This window comes from Terrapene carolina, unplaced genomic scaffold (genome assembly GCF_002925995.2).
Source record: "Terrapene carolina triunguis isolate 2854851 unplaced genomic scaffold, T_m_triunguis-2.0 Scaffold139, whole genome shotgun sequence".
Taxonomy (NCBI): Eukaryota; Metazoa; Chordata; order Testudines; family Emydidae; genus Terrapene; species Terrapene triunguis.
In genome coordinates, this window is record NW_020664490.1 from 4043751 (window position 1) to 4070440 (window position 26690).

The following is a 26690-nucleotide window of genomic DNA, read 5'->3' on the forward strand; positions in this document are numbered from 1 at the left end:
CAGATTGGATAAAGAATGTATGATGCGATATAAAGGTGTTATGAATAATGCTGCAATCCCAAACTCATGTCCATAAGTGGCAAAGCGACTACCAGTTGTTGAAAATGAACATTGACAAAACTTTTATACCACACAGTCATGTATCTTCTTTATGCCATGTATTTTCCAAGAAAATCTATTTTAAAAAGCGGAAGAAGCTTATTGGAACTACATTTCATATTGTCAGGTGGCCTTTGTTCCAGTCCAACTGCACAGCTCTGTGAGACCTTTCTAAAATGCACGACGTCCCCTAACTTTTCTATTGGTAAGTACATCATGACTTTAAGCAGAGCTGAGTGGAGAAGGGTGATTTAGTTTCATGGAGGATTTTGATACTTTGAAATTTTGGTTTTGTTCCAATTTGGAGTGAAACCCAAAATTGTAAAAGTTATTCACAAGAGGGAACGGAGCCCTGGCTTTGGGGCAATCTGCCTGGGGGGGCTGGGCTACAGGTGCAGACTCTGGAAACCCTGGGAGCCTAGGCTGCTGAGGCGCTATGAGCCCGACTTTCAGGCTCTCTGCCCCCCCACCTTCACCCCCCCCCCCATCAGGGCACCTAACCTGGGTTCTCTCAGAACTTTGTTGAAAATGAACCATCTGCATGGAACACTTCTAGTTCAATGAGCTGGCAAATTTCAGTGAAAACATGTGCCATGGGCGTTCTGGCTAGCCCTAGGGCAGCTCTACCCTAGAAGCACTACATCGGTACTGTAGTGCATCTGGTGAAGAGACTCCATGCCAATGGGAGAGCGTCTCCCCGCAACATAGCACCGGTGTGGACAGCGCTTAGGTCGCTGTAACTTGCGTCTCTTTCACACCCCTGAGCATCATAAGCTAAATCGACTTAAGTGGTAGTGTAGATCTGTCCCCAGTTTTAAGGACTGATATTTCCTAAACTATTAGTACTGGAAACAATGGCCTAACAACATCAGAAAAGGGAGACTTGCCATCTTTCTAAAGGAATTTGACCTTTAACTTGTCACTGGTCTAGGATTGAATATTGCCTGTCCTTTTTGTTTTGAAAATTCTGCATTTGGCAGGAAGGACCAAAATCTAACTGTGGCAGATTCTTTGAGCAACTTTAAAAAAACCACCTCATTTTAAGAGTTCCAGAATGCTAGACGCAGCCCTGGCAGAGATGAATTAGTGAGCAGGTGAGGTGGTCAGACTTGTCATTCTGAGATCACCAGCACATCTATGGTGTGTACATATCTGTAGATGACATTAATATCGCAACCTCTAGTACAAATTCAATAAACTAAATAGAAACTGATCAAATAGTCAATCTTGTCTGTCTTGTATCCATACTAGAGAATGTCTACACAGCCCTAGTCCAAGTTGAAGTGTTAGATACCAGGAGATCTGCTCCAGCTGGGCAATGCAAAACATTTAAAGTAATAGTAGAGCAAAGTAAGGGAATGAGTTTCCCCTTTTCTTCCCCTATGAAACTATCACTTGGATGTGCAGAAAAGAATAGAGGGGAAGAGGAACTGTAAGGCGAGCCTTGCTGTGTGTGTAGTTGCACAAATATTTAGCTTTTATTAGTATAATTTAAAAATTATCTCTGAACAGCTAAGGGCATGTCTACATTGGCAGAGTTACATCGCCACTCAGAGAGCGCTGAAGGGAAACTGCTGTTGTGTGTTCACACTGTCAGCTGCCTGCACAATAGCATGTTCACACTTGCGGCACTTGCAGCGGTATTCGGAGCCGTGCACTCTGGGACGTGCACTTCCTGGCCCCTGCTGTACACTGGGCCCATGGCTCTTGGGGCGAACCAGCACTGTAGGGGGCCTGATAATCATTCCTGTCTCCACATTTTCCACAGGCCAGGGCCAGCTCCAGCTTTTTTGCCATCCCAAGTGGCGAAGCGGGGGGTGGGGAAAAAAAAAAGATAAAGATAAAAGCCGATCGGCGGCAGCTCAATCGCGCCGCTTCATTCTTCAGTGGCAATTCGGCGGTGGGTCCTTCACTCCCTCTCTTCCTCTCTGGCGGCACTTCAGCGGCCGCTCAAAGAGGAAGAGCGGGACTGAGGGACCAGCCACCGAATTGCCACCAAAGACCCGGACATGCTGCCCCTTTATATTGGCCACCCCAAGCACCTGCTTCCTTCACTGGTGCCTGGAGCCGGGCCTGCCACAGGCTGTGATTGTTATGGAAGATATCTCGCTGCTGAGGGTGAGCAGGGAATCAAGGGAGGATCTTCTCCAAGACTGCAGCTTCCGCCCTGGCCCTTATGCAGCTCAACTGTGTGCAGCAATGGTCCCCCCACCCCCATGATGGCACAGTGGCGCAGGGAAGTTATTGTTAATGGGGCAAGAAACAAAGCAGCTCTTCCAAAGAACCTGCGGCAGCTGATTCCCCAATATATCTACGAGAGTTTCTTGGAGATCTCTGACTCCCTCACTTCAGGGGAATCTGTCTCAATCAACTGCCTGTTCTACTGCTCAGACTAGGCATGTGATGCAGACGAGCCTGCTTTCTGCAACCCTCCTGCCCCCAACAACTTGCTTCAGCGATTCCCAAAATCAGATCCACTTACCAGGGGCTTCCTCTCCTGTTTGCGCTTTGCCAAGCTCTGACCGCTGTGACTAGCTAGCCTCCTCTGGGGTAGAAAAGAGCTCCTGGCTGCATGCATCTCTGACCTCTGAGTCATCCTCTGCCTCTGGATCCCCCTCCCCCTCCACATACTCATCCAAGATTTCCTCCTCCTGGCTCGGTCCCCACTCGACTGGCATGTGAGCCACGGAAGTATCCACAGTGGTCTTCGCAGTGGAGGTGGGGTCACTGCTGAGTATCGCGTCCAGCTCTTTGTAGAACCAGCAGCTTGTGGGCGCAGCATCGGAGCGGGTATTTGCCTCCCACACCTTGTGGTAGGCGTTCCTCAGCTTCTTCACTTTGACCCTGCACTGCAGTGTGTCCTGGTCCCAGCCCTTTTCTGTCATGCATTCTGAAATCTGTCCATAGGTATCATAATTCCTACAGCTGGAGTGCAGCTGGGACTGGACAGCCTCCTCTTCCCAAATGCTGGTGAGGTCTAGCAGCTCAGTATTGCTCCAAGCGGGGGATCGCCTGGTGTGTGGAGCAGGCATGGCCACCTGGAAAGACGCACTGAGACTGCTGCACGCATCACCGAGCAAACAGGAAGGGGACTTTCAAAATTCCAAAGGAACTTACGGGGTGGGGCTGATGGTTGGTCACCTGAGGGCAGGGCAGTAGAGTTCAAACCGATGACCAGAGAGGCGAGAACAGGCATTGTGGGACACCTCCGAGAGGCCAATCACAATACTGTAATCAACCATGGTGTCTACACTGGCCCTGCAGCGCTGTACCCCCAGCGCAGAAAGCTGTACGCCTCTCATTAGGGTGTTTGTTTATTTTTATTTATTTACAGTGCTGCAATTGTGCAGTTTCTGCACACTAAGTGGCTTGACAGTGTGTACACCTCAGGAGTTACAACACAGAAAGCTGTTTTACTGCTCAGAAACTTGCCAGTGTAGACAGGGCCTAAGACTCACCGCAATAATTGCAATCACTTGGAGCTCACATTAACAGCACTCTCCACAGCACATTATCAGCAACGTTCATATCATATTACACACATTCTCACAATGACTCCCTTATGAATCAGAGTTTAACAATCAGAGATGTTGGCATCACATTAGCAACCTGCAAAGATTGCCTCAGTCCTCGCATTTCAGGTTGATTTGTTTGCTTACGTTAATATATTTATAATCTCTATCATAGCATTATGTAGCTAGTAAAGAACCAGGATGTCCCATTAGACTATTTTAAGCTGTTTTTTCCCCCTAAGGCTTCCAGTTCCGTTTGTGCTTTTCAAAGTCAACCTAACTTTTAAGTGTAGACCAGGCCTTTTAACTTCCCCAGTCCTAAAATCCTACAGGCTGCTCTAAATTATGCTGATGGAGTCCCATAGGGCATCAGTTGGGTCACCATGCGCTCCCATCTCAGTCACTTCCTGCCTTTGCAGACTTTCAGCACACTTCCTGAATGGGATGTGCAGGCTGGGGTGAGGGAGCGGGTGACACGGATTGGCAATGCTCTCCTTATGCCACCTGAGAGTCATCTTTACTCCAGCTTTTGAGCTGCTTTGCACTGTCTGAGCACATCCGAGTGGGTGGAACTGGGGCCAATGATCTGTCTCCTGATGCTAATGTAGGGCGTGCCTTGGTAATTACTGCAAAGCAGGCTTGTTTGCCAGTAGTGGCAGATTCTATGGTTTCCTCTTCGTGTGGATAGCAAACTCATTTGAAAGTATTGACAATTGTGAAAACGACAAGCAGAAAACGTCTAGTTATGTTTAGACACTTGTAACTCCCATTAGATACCAGTGTAATGTCACAACATATTTTTGAAAGGCAGGTTATTTTGGTCTTATTTGTAAGTCTTAAAGCTGCTGCTCTCTCAATGGCACTTACGCTTTTTTTGGTGTGCGGCCTTCTGTCGATAGAACTACTTTCCCTCTCAACAGCCATCTGTTTTCTAATAATTATTCTCAGCCTGGGATAATCTCTTCTTTCAGGATGCATCATGATGGAAAAACCACTGTAAGAGTGCAGACTTCTCAGATTTTCCTGGCCACTGTAGGGACTCAGCTGGTGGCCATTTCAATCAAGTTGGGACTACCTGACAGCCAGAAGAACCTGGGACAGCAGGGCTAAAAGCCCTGCTCATACTGTAGCCACGACTGCTGCAGGGTGTCAGCTGGGAAGCATTTTTGTTTCTAGTGGGGAAGAAATGGGTTTATTTTTTCTTGTTCCCTTTTATAGGGCTAGATCTTTGTTTTCTGCAGTGTGGTTCACTGAGTACAGTAGAACCTCAAAGTTACGAACACCTCAGGAATGGAGGTTGTTCATAACTCTTCCAAAAGTTTACAACTGAACATTGACTTAATATAGGGTTGAAACTTTACTATGCAGAAGAAAAATGCTGCTTTCCCTTTATTTATTTTTTTAGTAGTTTATGTCTAACATAGTACTGTACCGCATTTGCCTTTTTTTGTTGTTGTTGTTGTTGTCTCTGCTGCTGCCTGACTGTGTACTTCTGGTTCCAAATGAGGTGTGTTGTTGACTGGTCAGTTCGTAACGCTGGTGCTCGTAACTCGGAGGTTCTACTGTACTTCTAAGTTAAGGGAGAAGTTAGGAGTGTGTGTGGTGTTTGTTCTAATTTTCTTTCAAGGGGGCCTTTTTGTTCTACACCCATTTGATCACCTTTATGCTACTAAAGAGGCGGTAGAAAGGGGAAGAGGAATGTGGTGTGGTGTGTTGGTTGTTTAAATACACTTATCACCATTGATCATATGACAAGCCCAACTGGTGTTAATGTGGGGCGTAGATAAATAAGTGTTTTCCTCAGTCTCTTTGGTGATCCCTCTTTAGCAGTATCTGCTATAGAAGCAGTTTAAAAACTCAGTGTAAAGGTTCTTATAAGAAACTAGGTCTGGTCTATGCTACAGGCCTATGTCAGTATAACTACATTGCTCAGGGGAGTGAAAAATCCACACCCCTGAGCAACGTAGTTATACTGACCTTAACCTCCTGTGTAGACAGTGCTACGTCAATGGGAGAGTTTCTCCTGCCCACAAAACTACTGCCTCTCAGGGAGGTGGATGAATGACATGGATGGGAGACCTCTCTCCCGAGCATCTTCACTTAAGCGCAGCTGCATCGATGCAGCGTTTTAAGTGTAGACCTGCCCCGAGTAGCACCTTACTCCAAAAGTAAGTTCCATTGAAATCAGTGGAGCTACTCATGGTAAGTGATCCTGGGAGACCCCTTACTCATGAAGCCATACACCGGAAACCTTGACAGCAGCAAGAAGCACTTCAACAACAGGCTCAACAGGTGCAGAATGACCATAGAATGTGTATTTGGCAGATTAAAGGGTTGCTGGTGCTGCTTTTTGGCAGGTTAGACCTCTGTGAGGAAAATATTCCCATGGTCATAGCAGCCTGCTGTGCTCTGCATAACATTTGTGAAGCCAAGGGGGAAAAGTTTCCCCAGGGGTGGAGCATTAAGGTGGATCGCCTGAAGGCTGATCTTGAACAGCCAGACACCAGGGCTATTAGAGGGGCTCAACGGGGAGCTATTCGAATCAGAGAGGCTTTGAAGCAGCATTTTGACAATAAGCCCCAGTAATGTCTTTCTGTGATGCATTCAGCCAGGCATTGTTTATTTGCCACCTTGAATGACCCCTGTAATGATTTATGCCTGAGTGTTGTTAGTAATCTGCAGATGTGCTGATTGCCACTGTCTAAGAATTTCTGTTGCAACCACCTGGTGTAGGTCACAAAGAATCACTGTCTTTGTAAGTCTAAATTTTTATTAAGCAGCAATACACAGATTTCCATTTCTCGCAGGGGACATGACAGTGAGTAGCACTCAAGTGAGGCTCTCACAGCTGTGTGTAAGTCTAGCTGTTAAGGAAAATGTCCCTAGAGGTGGAGTGCAAGGGGTACTGTGATGGGCTGGGAATGCGAGAGGATTGTATGTTGGGTGTTTGGGGAAGGCAGTTCTGTATGGGATGCAGCGGGGGTCTAGCATGCACGTGTTCCGCCTGCAGTGCAATCAGGGACCTCAGCATCCTGAGCTCCTCATGAGCTTTATTATCCACTCTTAACCCTGTATTATCTGCTTCTGGCCCTGTCTCCTCTCCTGGCTATCCATTTCTAGTTTCTCATTTATTTTGTCTCTCCCTGCTCTGTGCTCACTAATTGGCCTGATCTGATGATTGCAGCACTTCACAAAACATATCCCCCTTATTCCTTCGCATTTGCCTCCTTATCTGATGGAGGCACTCCATGGTGTGTAAGAGCTGGTCCTTAAGTGCACATCTGCAGATGCAAAAGAAACAGTACATAGTCAGGATTGGGTGTACAGTCAGTCTTGAATCATAAAAAGTTACATACACCTCTTTCTCACTTTCCCTTGGCAAGCATGCAGCATGGCAAGCACATTAAACATGGTGAGTTCAGCCCAGGGGCCTGGAGGGAGGTGCAAGATGGGACAAAGGGTCTAGGTGGATTCAGAGGGGATCACTACAAGCACCTAGAGACACTATTCTGAATACTGGCATCATTTTCCACAGATGGGGGTGATCAAAACTGATCTCTCACTACTGAGGGTAACTGAGGCTGCAACAGCATCAGACTGGGTCTATATGCTACTCGTCTTTATGCTGGCTTGATTCCTCCAGAAGTAATTGCAAATTGGCATGGCAAAGTTTCCTACAACAAGGGAAGAAATAAAGCGGCTCTGCCAAAAAACCTTCGGCACAGGATTTCAGACTATCTGACGGAAAGTTTCCTTGAGATCTCTGTGGAGGATTCCTGGGAGATCTTGGTGTGCGTTAACAAACTTTTTCTGCAGGAGCCCCCACTGCATAGCTGCACATGGCCTCCCTTGCCTTCTGGTACACCTGCCTTAGCTCCTTGATTTTTAGCATGGCACTGCTGCATGGCCCTTTCGTGCTCCTTCTCATTCATGCCATGAGTAATCTGCTCGTTGGTATCAAAGTTCCTATGGCTGGATTTTGCCATGACTGCACAGCCTCCTCTCCCCACAAATCCAGCAACTCTGGTATACTCCACGCAGGAGCGCGTTTGCTGCGGAAAGCCAGAAGGGTCAGCTGGGAAGATCCACACTGAGCAAACAGGAAGTGGAATTTCAAAAATACACGGGGCTTTAAAGTGGGAGGGGGACGTGCCTGTGTACCTGGCCTCAGGGCAGCAGAATAGAAACCGCTTACCAGAGCAGTCATGATGGGCATTGTAGGACACCTCCTGGAGGCCACGTAGGGTGACATAAGCAAGTGCAGTGTCTACACTGACACTGCATTGGTCTAACTTTGTCGTAAAAAGCTCTATGCCGCTTGTCGAGGTGGCCTTATGTTGGCGTAGCAGGAGAGTTAAGTTGGCAGGAGAAGCATTGTTGTGGGTACATCTCCACTGTTTTGTCAACAAAACTGTGTAGTGTAGACAAGGCCTAAGACTTTATATTGGGGCAATTCTCCTTGCTTGACTCCCATAAACATTCCCATTGTCCCAAATGGTGTGATCTATGAGTAAGCTAAACAGAACTTGGTCCCTACAAAATAAGAGCATTTTTTAAAAATGAGGAATATTTTGAATGTGATGCTCCATACTTCCCTGTGTATGTGGCTTTTTAAATTTCTCTCTGGATAGCAAGAATATTTGTGCACAAAAATGTTATCTGTTATGAGTGCGGTGTGACTTCTAGTTCTCCAGACTGTTTTGACTCTTTATCTAGTGTTAGCTTTAGTGTATCTATTGGATTTTCAGTCTGCTTGTTCAGGTTTCTATCTGTCAAGTGGAAAGCAGCCGAGTATGCCAGATTTTTAGAGAACTTTTGCTACTTCTAGTGGTACAGGTGTGAAGTGTGACCTGGCTATCTCAAAAGAAATCAAGATAAGAAGCAGCAAATACTGATAGAATGAAGTCTGACAGGTTTTGCACTATATTTACTTGTATTTTTAACTGCAAAGCACCAGCATAAATGCCTACTCCTTTCTCTGAAGTATCTAGGATGGGCCACTGTCTGAGACTAGCTACTGAACTAGATGGACCTTGGGTCTGATCCATCCTGATAATTCCTGTATTACTATTTATTGTTAAACATGCAGGAATGGGAAACTTGGGGTTGGGGGAGTGGGAAGAGAGGGGTGAATCCAGCAAGCATTCTCCTCTCAAATACAATTCCCATCCTGCATGTCAGATAGCAGTGGTGAGTGCTCTCAAGTGGTGGAACATGGTAATAGCATCCATTTTTAATCACTATCAGAAGATTCTCTTATAGGCTCTGTCCAGCTCTCTCTTTTCCCTGAACCACTCCCCTCAAAAGATGGTCTTAACTTACTACTTTATCCCAAAGCAGCTTTTCCAACAAGAAAACAAATATCAGAAGGGATTCTGAAAGCTTGTCCTCGGTCTCCTTGCCATTATAAAACTATATTTTGAGGTATGAGTTTGGAAACTTGATCTAGCTCGAGAGAGAACCACACTCTGATCTTTTAGTTTCACCTATAAACTGAGCAGTGGTATTGTGATGTCAGTGGTGACTCATACAGTCATGGCTCATTCTCCCTCTAGTCCATTTGCGTACTTCAGTCCCATTGGTTGAAATGAGTCAGCAAATGGAACTTCTGGCCTGGGGTGCTTGGACAAAGTTGTGGTTGTGGGGGGTTAAGACTGGAAAAGAGGGGACTGCTTCAGATCATGAGTTGTATTGGCTGAGTAGGAGTCAGGCTGGAAATTTGCATTGTGCCTCCCTCCACACCAGGCCTGGTTCAACCAAGATAATTTACCTTTGACTGGACAAACTGTTTTAGTTAATGTACAATAAACTACAGGAAGATTCACCTGCAGTACCATTAAACCAACTTTATTCAGCTATCAGTAAAATGTCAGGATCATCCCCTTAACCTTGGCAATAGTTGACATCTGTTTCCGCTCATTTAGACAAGTGATCCCTACAGGCAGCATGTCCTAGCCTAATAAAAGGGGCAGCCTCCATTGGAAGCTCGCTACAAGGGAGACGCCACAGAAGAACTTGGACCAAGCTGATTTATTGCTGCTTTTTTCCACTTTTTTTTATAGAATAATGTATTCATTATTACTAACTTGAATTATCTTCTCTAAATCATGGCCTCTCCTAAGGTATGGAGAGAACACTGATGTGTCAGTTCTGGGGTAATGCACTTGCAATGATATCTCAAGAAGCAATTGGTTATAATCTGGCCTTTATGATTATTTCTTTTGACTAATTTTGGGATAAAATTACTTTTGTACTTCCCAGTGTGACTCCTGTGTAAAATACTCCTTTCATGCCCATGGGTTTCATCTTTAATTGGCCAAGTGATTGTGTTTGATACTCTCTGATGCAGACCTTAGCACAGTTGACACTGCCTTTGTTTCCTCAAGTCTAGATAACTGCAGCATTGTAGCCATAATGGTGCAATACCACAGAAATCAGCAGGGCGTGTTGCCTCCAAACGATGATGGGGGGCATAGAAGATCTGTACAAAGATCCAGAAAGCATGAAACATGCAAAAAAGGGATAAAGGCTTGGCTGAATCTTGGCAACATCTTTCTCTTCTCTACAAGCACAGAACAGCACCAGAGAACTGGGCCTTAAATACATAGGTCTGTATAAGCCATGTGGCCTGAAGCCCTAGAAAGTTGGGAATTTGCTATTGACACCTGTTGGTGAGCAGGGAAAATAGCATCCCAGAGTCAGATGGCCAGAAGCTGCCCAGGGGAGGGAGCTCTCTGGCTGCATCTCTTGGGCCTGGTCTACACTACGACTTTAATTCGGATTTAGCTGCGTTAATCCGAATTAACCCTTCACCCGTCCACACTACAGAGCCAGTTAATTCGAATTAAAGGGCACTTAAAATCGATTTCTGTACTCCACCTCGACGAGCGGAGTAGCGCCTAAATCGATTTTGTTAATTCGAATTAGGGTTAGTGTGGCCGCACACCACCGAATTACTGTGTTTAAATTAATGGGGTAGTGTGGCCGCACACCACCGAATTAATGTGGTTAAAAACCGAATTAATGTGCTTAGTGTGGCCGCGCACAATCGAATTTATACAACCTGTTTCCCAAATTCGAATTATCTAAATTCGGATTAATCCCGTAGTGTAGACATACCCTTGGTGAGCAGAGGCAAAGTGACGGAATGAGCCAGGTCTCCTTTCCAGTTGTGTTTGTGACCATTTAAGTCATTTTGGTAAAAGTTAAGTTTGACGTTTAGGGGGTGATGAAACTTTATTATCCCTGCTGGGAAACTAAAGGATCAGTGAACGGCACTAAATGTGCCTGGAGTGAGCAGTCCCCCTGACCAAAACCACAGTCTAACACGGCTGGGTAAGGGAAGCTGGATAAGGCTAAAGGGAGGAGGACTGGAAAGGGGATCCTGCTGGGTTTGCCTTCCTGGTGACAAAGATCCTGTTAAGGGTCTTATTCCCTTTAGCCCTCTCTGAAGACTCAGCACAGAGCAGAGGTGATTTTTCAAGGTGACAGATAGAGAGAGCAGCAGCCTAGCAGAGCGACATTGCTGCTGGCCTTTCTACCCAGCATCAAAGCTGTAATCGCTTCAGCTGGCTTAGGTGGTAGAGTTCCTGGAGCAGCCCAGGCAGCCCTTCTCTTAGGGGCTGGAGACTGACTTGCCTGAATTCTGGACACCAACAATCCTGGACAACAAACAGGGAGTGAGAAGCAGGGGAGAAGGAAAGTGGCTAATGCCAGAACACATTGCCTCATTAGCCACTCTCAACCATGAGAGGAGGATTAATCTTAAAACCATTGCCAAGACACTCTGTGCAATGGGAGTGCTTCCTAATAGATACTGATTGGTGGCTTTCCCAAGTCTATTCTGTTGCCCCCTCATCCCTCCCCACAATAAAGTCCCTTTAAATAAATAAATAATCCTGGACTCGGGATTATATCTGTCTTAATCAGTGAACTTTATGTAATGACTAAGGGCTTGTCTACATGGGTGTGGGGAGGAAGTCTGCAGAAGCTGTTGCACACTCGTTAGTGCTCACTAGTTAGTCCAAACTAACTCCTTGTATGGATACACTTCCTGCACGCTTGCACTATGTCTACACTATGACGCCACAGCATTAGGTTGCTGTAGTGCTGCCATGTAGATGGTTCCCGCGTTGATGGAAGAGGTTTTTCCATCAATTTAGTTAATCTGTCTCTCCAAGAGAATCCTTCCATCGATCTAGCTACATCTGTGCAGGAGGTTAGGTCAACCTAATGGCCCTCGGCAATATAGCTACGTTGTTCTAATTTTTAAGTGTAGACCTGGCCTAAGAGTGCCTCTGTGTGCATTAGCCTGGAAGTGTATTATGAGAAACCACCTGGGGCAACCTTAATGCTCAGTAAGAGAGTCCAGACAGGGAATTAGTGCCAGGTAGCTAATACCCTTATAATACCCAGTTTGGCTCACCTGTGTGTTTAGTATTGCTGTAATAGGTACTAGAATGATAATGTGTTTAGGCCATGTTGAATGCTCGTGAGTTGCTGCATGCATTAATCTCACTTACAACATCTATATTCCATGTTGTAAAGTAATATTTGAACATTGGCAGTGTAAGCCTCTGTAACTATGTAAATCACTAGACAGGAGAGAATCACTGACTAGTGTGAAGTGCTTGTCTCCAGCAGAGGGTGTTATATCCTGCCCAACATGGAAGGGCCATTTTCACTCTAGTCTATCTGGTGACACATTAAAATGGACAAAAGACTTTTACTCTCCCCCTGCCACATTCATGAAGATGGTTCTTTGCAAGTGAATTCCTCCCATCAGCTGAGTTTGGAGAAGGGGGGGAAGGGAATAAAAACCTCTAACAAGGAGCAACTGTATCTCATTGCTGCTTGGACTCTGGGGCAAGGTTACTAGGCATAAGTAAGGGATCTTAGCCTGGGTTAGCCCTAAAGGACATACAGAGCTTCTCTGCTTCTATTACCTTTTGAATGTTAAGATTGTAACTCATTTGTGTGTATTAATTTATTTGCTTTAATCTTGTAAATAACTCTCATCACCTTTTCCTATATAATAATTTAGAGAGTTTGTTATAGGATTGGCTACAAGCATTGTCTTTGGTGTGAGATCTAAAGTGCAATTGAACTGGGGCCAATGACTGGGAGTAACCTGAATATTGCTGTGATTTTTATTTTATTATTTGTTTTGTTTTTTGGTGTAAGGGACCATCTATCACAAAGATAGGCTTACCTGGGTGGCAAGGCAGATTGGAGTACACAAGGGGACAGCCTATGACTCCATGTTAAGGCTGTTACAGTGCCTGACAAGTTTATACTTGATAATTAGTTGGTTGAAATCTATGTATCGAACTCACAGCCAGTTTGGGGTTTGTGCCCTGCTTCTTCACTGTCTGCTCTCAGATTGATGCTCATGCTCTTGAGTCACAGGGGAGCTTCGGGGCAGTTTGACACAGGGTCTTGTGAATGTAACCCATGGTAAATATATATTACAGGTTCCCCTCGGTGCCGGATACTGCAGAGGATATAAGTACAGCAGATTCAAGTTAAACAAAACATTCAGCAAAATTTGTGACCAATTTTCTGAATTGTTTTGAGTGGGTTGGGGAAGGAATCCAAAAAAATCAAAAGTTCATTTTGGCATTTTAAAACTGAAACATTTCAATTTTTTATTGAAATAAATTTTCATTTTGAGATTTACCTGAATTTTATTGAAAATTTATTTTAAAATAGCTCAAATGATGCATTCAGTTTAGGGAACCAAAAAAATTTTTAAAAAAATGGTACAGCTCTAGATATCAGTCTGTCACAGAGCCAGCTGGAGAACCTTGGTTCTTTAGCTTTAAGATGTGGTAGCTCATGCTTTTAGCTTTGCATGTTCTCGGTTCAGTCTTTGCTGAGTCTAAGACTGCAACTGTCATGTGGGCTCTCTGCACGTGGGAGAATTTCACCCTTACTGACTTAGAGCATACAATTAACAAAATAAAGTAATGAATAGGTGCATGTTACACAGTAAATAAACTTGTAAATAGAACACTGAATAGACAAAAATACAAAGCTAGACTTGCATTACTTGCCAGGGAATTAAACGTTCATCTTGAGTGTGGGGTTTTTTCCCTGTAACTTCCCCTCCCCGCACACATTAAACATGCACACAGAAAATTAGACAAAGGACAGATCCTTAATATTTGTTTATCACTTATTTGTACTCTGACAGAATGCACTTCCCAATGGGAAGGAAAATCTGAATTTGAAAAACATTTCTGAATATTAATATTTATCATTCTTAATAAAAGCTATAGGTATGTAAGTAGTTATGGTGCCAGTCTGGATGGCCTGTAATAATACTTCCTGGGTCTTGTTGGACCAATAAAGCTCGTTGAGCATGGCAAATGGCTTCCACTAGCATTTATAAAGTAATGCAATACTCAAAACAATGTGTGAAATCCTGGCTCCATTGAAATCAACAGGAGATTTACCATTGATCTTGAAAGGGCCAGGATTTCACCCACTGTGTTCTGGTATAGGGAGGATATTCCTGTAGGTTGTATTACTCTTCAAAGTCAGAAAAACTTGGTAACTCTACTGTTAACTATACAAAAAGTGCTACATTCACTTTTGTAATGGTTAATATTGTATTTCACTCTGACAGCTAAGTCAATTTCTATATAATATATATATATAATCTCTCTCACACACACTCTCTCACACCCACCCAGCGGGGGGGGGGGGGAGGGAGGGCGGCCGGAGCCCTGGGAGTAGGGCGGCGAGCCCGGGCCGGGGATCCGCTCTCCCCCCGGCGGCCGGAGCGCCGTGGGGAGGGCGGCGAGCCCCGGGCGGGGCTCCGCTCTGCCCCCGGGGGGAGGGCGCAGGGGGAAAAGGGAGGGAGGGCAGCCGGAGTGCAGGGGGCAGGGCGGCGAGCCCCGGCCGGGGCTCCGCTCTCCCCCCGGCGGCTGGAGCGCCGCGCCGCCCCCCTCCAGGTGCCGCCCCAAGCACAAGCTTGGTGGGCTGGTGCCTGGAGGCGGCCCTGTCTTGGAGCGGGAAGACAGGAACAGAGCTTTTGCCACAAAATATCAGAGGGGAACATGAGGATGTAAATTTCAGTACAAAAAACCACTTTCCATTCTAACAGTAACCCAGGAAGATAGTAAACAGCAGCTACTAAAGTTAGACACTTTAAAATCAGCAGGTCCTGATAACTTGCATCCAAAGAGCTGGCCAAGGAGATCTCGGAACCATTAATGTTTGTTTGGTTTTTTTCAGTAGAAACTTTGAACAATGGGGAAGTTCCAGAAGACTGGAAGAAAGCTAATGTGCCAATATTTAGAATGGGTAAATGGGATGACCTGAGTAATTACAGGTCTGTCAGTTTGACATAAATCCTGGGCAAATTAATGGAATGACTGATATGGGACTCGATCCTTAAAGAATTAAAGGGGGTAGTATAATTAATGGCAACAAGCAGTGCAATGCTGTGGCCAAAAGGGATTATGCAATCCTTGGCTCTAATAAACAGTGGAATATTGAGGAGGAGTAGGGAGGTTCTATTACCTCTGTATGTGGCAATGGTTTGACTGCTACTGGATATTGTGTCCCGTTCTGGTGTTAGCAATTCAAGAAGGATGTTGATAAATTGGAGAAGGTTCAGAGAAGAGCCACAACAATTATTAAAGGATTAGAAAATATGCCTTAGGGTGACAGACTCAAGGAACTCAATCTATTTAGCTTAACGAAGAGAAATTTAAGCAGTAACTTGATCAGTTTATAAGTACCTACATGGGGAACAGAAATTTGATACTAGAGGGCTCTTCAGTCTAGCTGATAAAGGTATGAGAAGAACAAGTGGCTGGAAGTTGAAGATAGACAAAGCTGCCCTTCAGAAATCTTGGTATAGACCGGATGATGTAGAAGGGGAGGGTCTGCCCTGGTCACTTTGTGAATTAGCCTCTCAGAGGAGTCCTGAGGTAGAGAATGTGGAAATCCAGGAAAAGACTAGCTTTATTTTCTTTTCAACCTAAGGCCATGGGGAAGAGTATGCATGATTAAAGCCAAAGGGACAAAGGAAAAAAAGACCAGGCCTAAAATCAAAAGAAAGAAAAAGGTTAAGGCTGGAGTCGGAGAACAAGGAGACGAAAAATGAGAATAAGGCCATGGCTAGAGTAAACACAGGTGGGGAGAGGGATGAAAAAAGTAAAGATTCTGAGCAGCAAGAAGCAGAACAGATGAACAGAGATCCAGCAATAGGGGTAGCAGAATAATCCTGTCAACAGGCTCAGGTACTCTACCTCCATTAAAGTTTATACTCAGGCCTCACTGGGGTCTTCAGAATGTAAAGTGTTTCTGAAGCTAGGAGTGGGGAGATGTGCTGGTTGCTCTTTAAAGGTTAATGTTGTTGTAAATTTTATTATGCCTCGAAGTAGTGTGGACTGTGTCTAATTCTGGGTTATCACTAATAAAGCAGTTATTTCTGTAATCACACATGCCTCTCTTTGCTCCCTGCTGGCATTATACACACCATTAAACAATGCTTTCCTCTGATCTCCGCATATACAAATTTTCTGTCTCCTATCTCTAGTTCACGTCCTTCACTACTCACCATCTCCCACTGCTTCTGCTGGCCTTTCCATGACCTGCAGTCCCTCTGTTCTTAACTGCTCTGTCCCCCACGTCCAGCTCACTCATCCCTCACTTCCTTTTGACTCTGTGTTTGTATCCCTCCACTCCATTCTCTCCTATATCCTTGGCTTCTTGTCTTTCACCACAATGTGCACTCCACTAAGCTGTCTTATTCCAAACATCCATTTCTTCTGCTCCTCTTGGGACCAAGGAAGAGAACCCTGGGACCTGAAGATAGGCTGCGAAGTCTTTGGATTTTTTCAGACGGTTCCCAGAGGAGCTGAGTCTGTGAAGCAAAAAATAAGCAAGTATGGTCTTAACACCAGTCCCCACATTCCATTTCTGCAGATAGATATCATGACACCCCCATGACAGTCTGTATCCCTATGCTTGCCCCTTTTATAGGACTATGATAAAACTTGTAGAAAGTATGCTTTGTGAGGTATCCTTTGAAAACTCACAATTTGCTGATCATTATTGTCCTGGAAAAATGTGTGACAGCATTGTATGTAAAAATATAAAATTCTACTATATGGTATTACTAAGGAATGTTCCAAGTTCCCCAGAGATGAAAGGCTAGCCGACATCTCAGGCAGGTGTCGAAATCAAATGGACCATCAGCTGGTTAAGTGGCCGTTCTTTGGCAGGAAAGAGGGTGTGGGCAAAAAATTTACATCTTGAGAAAGAAACAACCGCGGGTTCTGTTCACACAAACTTTGTCTCCTGAACCCCAGCTAGAGATGATTCTTTAAGAAGAGATAAACTATAAGAAGGGAGAATACATGCCCCAAATGATCTATCCCTTTCTCTCTACCCACAGCATTCACGACACCTGAAGAACAAAGGAAACCGCTTTGGACTAGGGGAGGGATCCTGACTGAAAGGAATTCAGCCAGTAAGACTGATGAAATATGTAGTGAGAGAGACCTTTACTTTGACTCTACTTAGCTTGTTAAGTTAGGCATTAGCTGCATTTTACTTTTTCCTGTAATCAATTCTGACTTTTATGCCTCATTATTTGTAGTCACTTAAAAATCTATCTTTTGTAGTTAATAAACTTCTTGTTCAATCCAGACAAACTGGTTTAGATTAGAGTGTTTGGGAAACTCCATTTGGGATAATAGGCACAAATCCCTATCTTTATGAGTTTGTATTGTTTGGGAGAGAGCAGAAGGTAAGTAAGTAAGTGTTATTTACTCTTTCTCATAACACAAGAACTAGGGGGCCACAAAATGAAATGAATAAGCAGCAGGTTTAAAACAAACAAAAGGAAGTATTCACACAATGCACAGTCATCCTGTGGAACTCTTTGCCAGAGGATGTTTTGAAGCCAAGACTATAGCGGGGTTCAAAAAAGAACTAGATAAGTTCATGGAAGATAGGTCCATCAATGGCGATTAGCCAGGAGGGTCAGGGATGCAAAACCATGTTCTGAAGTGTCCCTAGCCTCTGTTTGCCAGAAGCTGGGAATGGGCAAGAGGGGGTGGATCACTTGATTACCTGTTCTGTTCATTCCCTCTGAAGCACCTGACATTGACCATTGCTGGAAGACAGGATACTGGGCTAGATGGACTTTTGGTCTGACCCAGTAGGGCTGTTCTTATGTTCTGAAAATGCACATTTCTGGTTGAAAGTCTCGGACTGGGAATTTGTTGGTCTTGCTCTGTAGTGTAATTCAAGAATGGCTGGCTCTATAGCCCTCATACAATGTAATTGGGAGTAACGTACATAACGGGAGTGGTTGCTCTCACAGTGAAGCAGTGTAAAAGGCACCCCAGATTGGAAAATTGAGGGGACACAGCTGTTCATCAGTCCAGATTGTAATATCCTGGGTAATGTCACAGCCCCACAGAAGTGGTGGCAAATATGGCATTACTGAGATATGAGATGCTGAATAGAGACCCAAAGGATTCCCAAAGCCTCATGATCCAGTTTGAGAACAGCAGACATTAGGGAGGAGACCTTTTCTAGATATGCCAGATATGGAAGCTGAGTGAGTGGCAATATAGAATGTAACCGTCTCAAATTCAAAAGCCTTATTGTACAGGAGGGACTATTTCAGCATCTGTAGGCAGAGTAGACCTAGGTGAAAGAGAAAGGACATTAGTATTTACAGGATGGGGAGACCAGATGCTGCCTGGATATGGGGACCACAGAGTTCCTATTCCTTGGAAAACTGAATCCATGGTCCATGTCCATGGTTTAGTACCAGTCATCACTGTGTAATCGTAGAATGTTCTAGGCTTCCTTCCTTCCAATCCCCCTGGCCCCGACCCTCAAAATACAGAAACTGAGTGTCAACAAACAGTTACATAATTAAAATGACAAGATTTTTCTGTCACATCCCATCCCCAAACCCCTTGACTTCTATCATCTAATTTATAGCCCATTCCTGCAAGATGTTTTTGCAGTCTCCACTTCCATTGACTTCAGCTGGGTTTCAGGACAACAGGCAAGATTATAAAATTCTTGTGGTATGAATTTGCCTTTATTTATGTCTGAAAAGCAAAATTTTTGAAGCTATATTAATGATAAAGAAGAATTATAAGAGGGGCAAATTGGTAAGCAACTGCAGTAGACTTTAAGGAATAGGCTCTATTAGGAGTTCTGGGATTAGTTCCTATGTCGGAAAGGAAACCTGCTAAGCCAAATAAAATACAACCTCCTATTCTACACAAGATGGCAGTATTGCTACACCGCAGATTTCAAAATAGGGACATGGCTGTGAAACTAGCAAACAGCTACAAATTTGTAATTTTCTAACCAAGCCTTTTAATTTCTAGCTTTCCTGAAAATATAAGTGTTTTATTACTTGGGTGGGGGGAACAAAACAAAAACCTACTCCCCTTTTTTGTCACAAACTGATTTTAAAATATTTGCACAAGCAATTTATAATCCAACTGTGCAGTTGAAGGGATACACTAGTGTGGGGTGCAAAATTCAGGGGTGAGTGTGAGAAACACCTGCCTCTATTTTGAACAGAGGAGAACTGAGCATGTGTTCCATCTGGAATGTGTGTTCATTTAGGTGTCAGAAGATTCCATTTTGTTGCATACCTGCTACATTGGTGCAGCTTTCAATAATATTCAAGCACTCTATCAGAACAGTGTAAATATCTCCTAATTTGATATGGCTAGAGGTTTCTTGGGTGCACAGCACCTTGTGGGAATATACAAGGACCAGATGCTGAAGCCATTATGTTCAGTCGCTCCTATTTATGTGAATAGTCCTGTTCAGGTCAATGGAATTTCTTAAGGGCAAGATTGTCTTTTGCTCTATTTATCCAAGCAGGGGAGAAATGGGTCATACATCATGAGTCAATGCATGGGGTAGAGCAGGCTCCATGGAGCTACTATTCTTGCTCCCATGCAGATGGGCAAGGGAGGGGAATGGGCAGAGCCTTGACCCCCCTGCAAGAGTAAGGAGAGTTCAGCAGGCACCAAAGAGAAAGTGAGGTATTGACCAATAGCTGATAACTTCCTTATTGGGCAAGGGGGATCATGGAGTAAATTGTAACTGAGTCACAATTCATTCCCTGGTGTGTTCCTGTAGCAGCACAGTTACGTGCTACCCCTTGCTCAGGGTAGATATTCATACTGAAATCTAGCCCTGAGGGCCTAGGCCAACTCCCATTGACTTCAGTGGGCTTGGACTGAGATTTAAGTGAATATGCTACTTCACCTAGGTAGGAGTTACAGAATCTTATCCATTAATGAGCACAGACACTTACTCAATTGTGTGCTTGTTTTTTTTTAAAAAAAGTAAAATAAAAAAAACCCCACAGCTGCTAGCTGCTCAGTTCTGTGTTGAGTTGTTCTGTGCTGTTCCTGTTCAACTCTATTGTTTAACTCTGGAAGTTTATCAGGGCAGGGATTTTAAGTGTTGAATGAGCTATGAACACTTACAGCACTATATAAATAATAGATGATTTGAAGAGAAATATCTCTTCTCACAAAGAATTTAATGATCATAAATATTTAAATTCAAATTAGATTTTAGACAAAGCATTTAAACTAAATGGAAAAAAGCACCGAAGGAGTGTCATGTTTTGGAACATGCTTTATTTCATATGTACATATTGATAGGCAGTGATCAAAAGTGAACTCTGATCTCATTTTTTGTGGATTTATTTTCTGTGCAATTCTTTCCCCTTACTATCTGCACACATGCCCTTGAATCATTCCTCAGCCTTTCCCTTACTAACAAGACAGGCTGTGCAAGCCAAAATGTAATTGCTTTCGAATCAGGAATTGCATGTAGACGGTAAAGCTGCTGACAACTGCCCATTTCACTAGATTACTGACTCCCAGTTCTAGTGACACTAGGACCGCAGCTTTCGAATGCTCCCTGAATCACACTTCTTTAACAGTCTCAGCAAGATTTCAGCCAGCTCTTGAGCTTGCACAATGAGCAGCTGCTCTAGAGGGCTGTGTGAACTATTCTGCCTGCATCTGAGAATAGAGTGTAGGTAACCTGAAGGAGAGAGGGTGTGCTCTGATATATTTGTAGAGGGCCTCGCACCCCGTTGGCAATCAATATCTAAAAAATAGTTGAAAAATCACTAATTGAAAAGAATCTCTGAAGAATTTCAGCTTCTAAACTCTACCAGTGTGAACTGAATTGTAAAGCTCTTCTCTTCCAGAGGAGAGAGTCTAGCTCCCGGTACTTGTTTACGCCCACTATTAGCTAGCGAAGAGTCAGTAAAAACCAAATTGGCCTCGCTGTGACCCACTGAAGGGGGGTGAGAGCCTTCAGGACATGTACCTTAATTGGGGACAGTGATGTGAGGGTGACCCCCAAGCATATTGTTCTGACTCTGATCACTTTAGCAGCGTATGGAGGCAGGATCTTGTGGCTGATCAAAGAACATAGCAGGGAATTAGGCCTGGGCTCCCTTCCTGACTCTGCCATTGACCTTGGGCCAGTCACGTAACCTCTCTGTACCTCAGTTTCCCTATGTGTGAAGGTACGATGACTATACTTACTGCATAGGGGCTCTGTGAGGCTACATTAACTAATGGTTGCAAAGCAAATTGAGATTCTTGCCTAGAAAGTGCTATGGAGGAGGAGTGTGAATTATTACCAGACCCTTGTGGAGTTTTTCTGGAATTCATTTTTGTCTTAAAGTTTTCCATGTGTTCAGTACCTGAAAAATGTCAAACCAATATACAGAGCAATCCTAAATGCTGCCTTTGTCAAGCAGGTGGAGCCAATCCTTTTTTATTAACCACAGACTTTGGCCCACAGCCCCTAAACGTGGCCAGGTGCTGCTGCTTACATACAGGACTTGACTGTCTCTTTTTGTGTCTAGACGCATTTTCAGTCTTTCAAAAGTAAGTCCGGCAAAAATCTGACTCAATGTCCTGTGCATATAACATTTCCTCCAAATAATTCAACATTAACCAAAGCAATAACAGCTTTTCTGTAAAGTCTCTGGTCCCTGTACAGATATCGAAGCAGGGTCTATTGCTCCAGCTTCTCTGATCAGAAGTCCAATGCACAGAGACCAAAAAAAGTTCTGGAGGCACCTGTGTCTCTGGGAACTCTCTGGCCCAGGGGTCTGAGCATGCGTCTTGCCCTCTTTGGGTTGGCTTGTGCTCTGCTCTGGGGATGCTAGATGGGAACTGGGACTCCAATTGCAAGAAAGTGACAAAGGTCCCTGCACCTGGGCAAGGACAGGCCAAAACCTAGACCGAAATGTTTAACTCCAGTTTGCAAGTAGCTAATCCTGATGACCGTGGAAGTCAAAGCAAGACAACACAAACTCCTTTACTGCCTGAGTAAAAGAGGCCTAGGGATTATTCTTTCTGCTGTGTCAAATGTTTACCTAAATTTTCCTGATGTTTAAACTCAGTGGGATAAATACATGACACGTTATCATTAAACTAAATTGCAAATGCAGCTAGAAGGAGCAACGATACAGAATTGCACACAACTGGATGATACAGGTGCACACAGGACTGTATTATCCAGGCATTGTAATATAGTAGACCCTTGTATCCACGTGCACAAAGTCCCCCTGCAGCCAGACCAGTCTTGGCCTGGGGATAAATATAAACACTAATGAAGCTGTATTGTCATAAGTAGGAATGAAACTAATTTCAGATACTTGAGGGTTTATAGCCACCTCAGTAAATTTAATTGTCATTTTACTGAGCTTTAAGTGAGCTGTAAGACTAATCTGAATGTAACTTGCTTTATAGGGTCGACAGCCTCTTTACAAGCTTCCTCTACACAGAAGTGTCAAATTAGGGCTATATCAATAGATAAAGGAAAAAATTGAGCCATTGATGGCCATAGCTTTTCCAGTTGATATCTTTATATTGTGCTATAAAAGCCTATTACTCTTAATTTAAAGAGTGAAAATTGTTGACATCTCTTTCAAATGTTAATCTTTAGAAAACAATTTGAACTAAATATAATTTGAGTCAAATAATGTGCACATTTTATTGAAGAGTAGTAAATCTCAAATAGTCAGCAAAACATGATGATATTTACACTTCCAGATAATCTGAGTTATTAGTTTAGGGCCAAATCTTGCAAAACATATGTGAGTGACTGGAGACCTATTTGCATAGAAAGGACTACTTGCCTGAAGCTACTCTTGTGGGTAAGTGTGTATATGATCAGGCACTTAATTAGCAGAGAAATGGCTGGAGTGTGAGTGTTTTGGGTGTGTAACAAGGTTTAAAACATCATAATTTTGCTTGGGTACAATTTCTCTATGTGATCAGAGACTACAAACTATTCATCCATGCAAACTATAAATTACAGGCATTTGAGCTGTGGCTCAGAAAAACTCTAACTCCATGAACCAGTGACCACACAAATCTTGGGGCCAGACTCTGCCTGTTTTGAAGATAAGTGGCCAGATTTGCTGGCCTTTTGCTCTCTATATCCAATGGGCACAGAAGTGGCACAGCTATTTCCTGTACCACCCCCTTTTCTTACAGCAATAGTGTAGCAGGGGTGTTGGAGATAGGGAGGGAATATGGCTGGAGCCTACAGCAGTCTGGTGATTTCCAGATGGCAGAGAGTCCTTTGGGTACTTTTCCCAGCTGGCAGGGTTTACAGCAGCTCCCGGGTGCTGAACTGGCCACAGAGTTGGGGAGCTGTGTCCAGTTCCCTGACATGCCCCACCTCTCAGTTCAGCAGAGGACCAAAGCCAAAATACTTAAACCATAAGTGGTGGCAGATCTTTGTGCACTATGAAAGGAGAACGTCTTCTGGATTCTGCCCTTTGACTTCTACAGATCTGTATATTCTGATCCAGCTGTGAGAGGGATCTTCCAGATCTCTCTTCACATAGATCTCTGCACTAGTTTTCACTTCAGTGTTTTGTACGTTTACTAAGAAGCTTTTTTCTTGTTAGCCACTTCTTTACCAGACAAAATCTACACTAGCACACTAACAGTGGATACCATTATATGACAAATACAAGGTATATAGGCCCCAGAAACATAATATATGTATTGCCCCAGCTTTTATATCATCTTGTATCTAGTATGATCTCAGAATATATGGAAGCTCAGCTATACAATATACCATTCTAAACAATATGTAGTACATCTTTTTTCCATGTCCCCTTTGGAACAAACTGTTTCCACTCCATTGTGTTCTGTCACGAAATTGGGATGAAATTCACCTCTCTGCAGAGGGCCTGTGCACCATGTAAATCCCACTTAACCCCTCAGAATATGGCGTAAGGAACAGTAGTGCATAGGCCACGGCTGGCCCTCTTCACAGAGATGACTCTTGCATCCTGGCATTCTGAAATGAGTCGGAGGAAGCTCCCTGTTTTCTTCGTGCCAGCTATCTGAAAGTTCAAAAGGTAAGCAGCACTTGCTAGAAGGAGTGCCCTCCCAATGAACTTTATGCATTTGTGCTGAGAAGGCGTCTTATCTTTGGACTTTCAAACTTGCTACTCCTTATTTAAGAAAAGAAATATTGGAGCAAAGCTGTAGTTGCCACATATGAAAGCACTGTATTTATGCTTGATTGTCATTTACACACTGGATTATGGACCCCAAAACAACGCTCACACAATGTTTATCCCAAACAGACAAAGGGTCCACCCCTTTACACACCTGATTGGTCCCTTTGGCTTCAGTTAAATATACCAGAACCCCAACTATCTAAAATTCTCAAGGGACATCTTGAACCCTATAACCTCCTTGACAACCAGGCAGATTTGGACAAGCAAAGAAGCTGGCCAGGAGAATATGCTGACTGCAGAGTTTACAGCCAACTGGCTGGTTCCCTCAATTACAGGCAGTCATCTGCCTTGTTCATCAGGCTTGTTCAGTAGCTGGTTTGTTCGGCAAGACCCAGTACAACTTAACTTAACTGAAGTGCTGTTCACACTGGGCCCAAGGTAAAGTGCCTCAGGCAAGACACAAGGTGATGTGGCTAAGGCCCGGCTGAGCCAGCTGACCTTGGCAAAGCCAGACAGCTTCAATATCTGAACTTCACTTATCTGAAAGCCCGTTATCTGAAAGGGGATTATATTCCCAGCTAAAGCTAAGGGACGTAGTCCTATGTCCCTAGCTCAATCTAAGGTGCATGACCTTCTGTCCCCAGCTAAAGCTTAGGGTGGTAAATAACCCTGTTTGGGATAATAGTAGGTTTCAGAAAAGTAACATTTGGGCGATGGAGGCTGCACTGTAAGAAATAATTACACAGAGAGAGCAACACATAGGGAAAGGAGGGAAGAAACCATTTTGGGTGAGGTCTGAAAACAGCTGTAACTGATGTGGCGCAGAGGTACCTGAAAGAAGTAAAGACAACCTAAAAGCCTCCATCTCAGACTTTACCCAAGACACAGTGAATGGGGTGTGCTAGTAATTGGGGTTAGTTTTATGAAGATTTTTTTTTAACCACCACACCCACTAAGGCTGCCAGTTTTTCACTCCCATGCTGAAATCAGAGGTATAACAATGTCCAACGTCACAGCCCTCAGACGCATACATGTCTGCCTTATGCATGTGCCCTTAGCGGGAAAATCACACCTATACATGCTCCTTTCTCCCAGGAGACACATCGGCATGGCCCTCTTGCTTGATATCCCCCCATGAAGGAGAGAAACAAGTTTTGCCAGCAGCAGTCTGATTATTACCCCTTCCCACAAGTCAACTGAAAAGGAGTGTTCATGGGTAGCATTGCCAACTCCTGCAACTTTGTTGAGGGTCACACAACAAACCATTAGGTGTTTTGCTTAAAGCCCCAGCTCTAGGTGGCCTGTGATGATGTGAGAATCCCAGCTTTCATTTAGCAAAGCAGGTTTGTAGCCCTCTTAGCTGCAGAGGAAAGCCCGAAAATGTGACCCAAGGGCACCTTAAAGGCACCAAAACTAGTGGGTGGATAAAAAGAATCCCCAATCTATTTTAAAATCTCATCATTGTTAAGCCAATCTCATGATTTTTTGTATGCTTCAGGTTTTCAACACCATGTGTGAGTGCTTCCCAGGCTTGATCTTCCCCAAAGCTGCCCCAATCAGAGAAGAACCAGGATGGTGGTGGGGGATGACTTTAACTCTGCTCTGCTCCCAACCTCCAGTATGACAGTGGCCAGAATCAGATGTTTCTGAAGAAAACATCAAACCCTCAGAATGAAGAATTATCCAATAGCCCGCCTATAGGGTAAGTTTCTTCCTAATCTTTCTATATAACTTCAGTGAGATAAGAGCTCTTCGTTCACCAGAGTCTGAACTGCATGCAGCCAGGCCACAGGGGACTTAACTCAATTTAAGGATTCATTAGAGTGACCCAGGCAATGATCATTTAAAATAATAACACATTGCGCCTAAAGAGCACTTGTCACTTCCAGGTCTCAAATGCTTCACAAACCTTCATTAACTGACCCTTGCCGTACCCCTTTTGTGGTGGGGAAATGTTAAGCTGACTTTACACATGGAGAAACTGAGGAAAAGGGACTTGCCCAAGGCTACACAATAAGTCTATGGGTGAGCGTGTCTATAAATCTCTGGGTGAGCTCAGACTGGAACCAGGAATCCTATCTCCCAGGCTACTGCTTGAACAACTAGTCAATATTACCTCATCCGTTTGAGCCAGAGCTTCTAGGAAATTGTCTCTTGTGAGGTGCTGAACAGGTTTTTTGAGGAACAGGATCAGACCCATAGAGCCTAAAGACACTGACGAATTATTTCTTATTTTTTCCTCAATAAAAGGCCTGATAAAATAGATTTTCTTCGGATCATCAGAAAGATCAACCCATCAGCACAAGCGTATTCTCAATTAAGTCACAGCTTATAAAGTGGGAACAGTGCCTCACTCTTGCATTAGAAGCAAGAAGACAGAAACACAAATAAGAAAAGAATAGATTGTTTTTATGACTTCTAGCTTCCTCTCATTCTGCAGCGAGCAAGGCGAGGAGATTAATGATATTGTCACAACAGCATTAATGATGCTGTAAAATCATAAGGACAAAGAGAGAGAGGATTTGATAAAAGTAAGATTTACAACTACA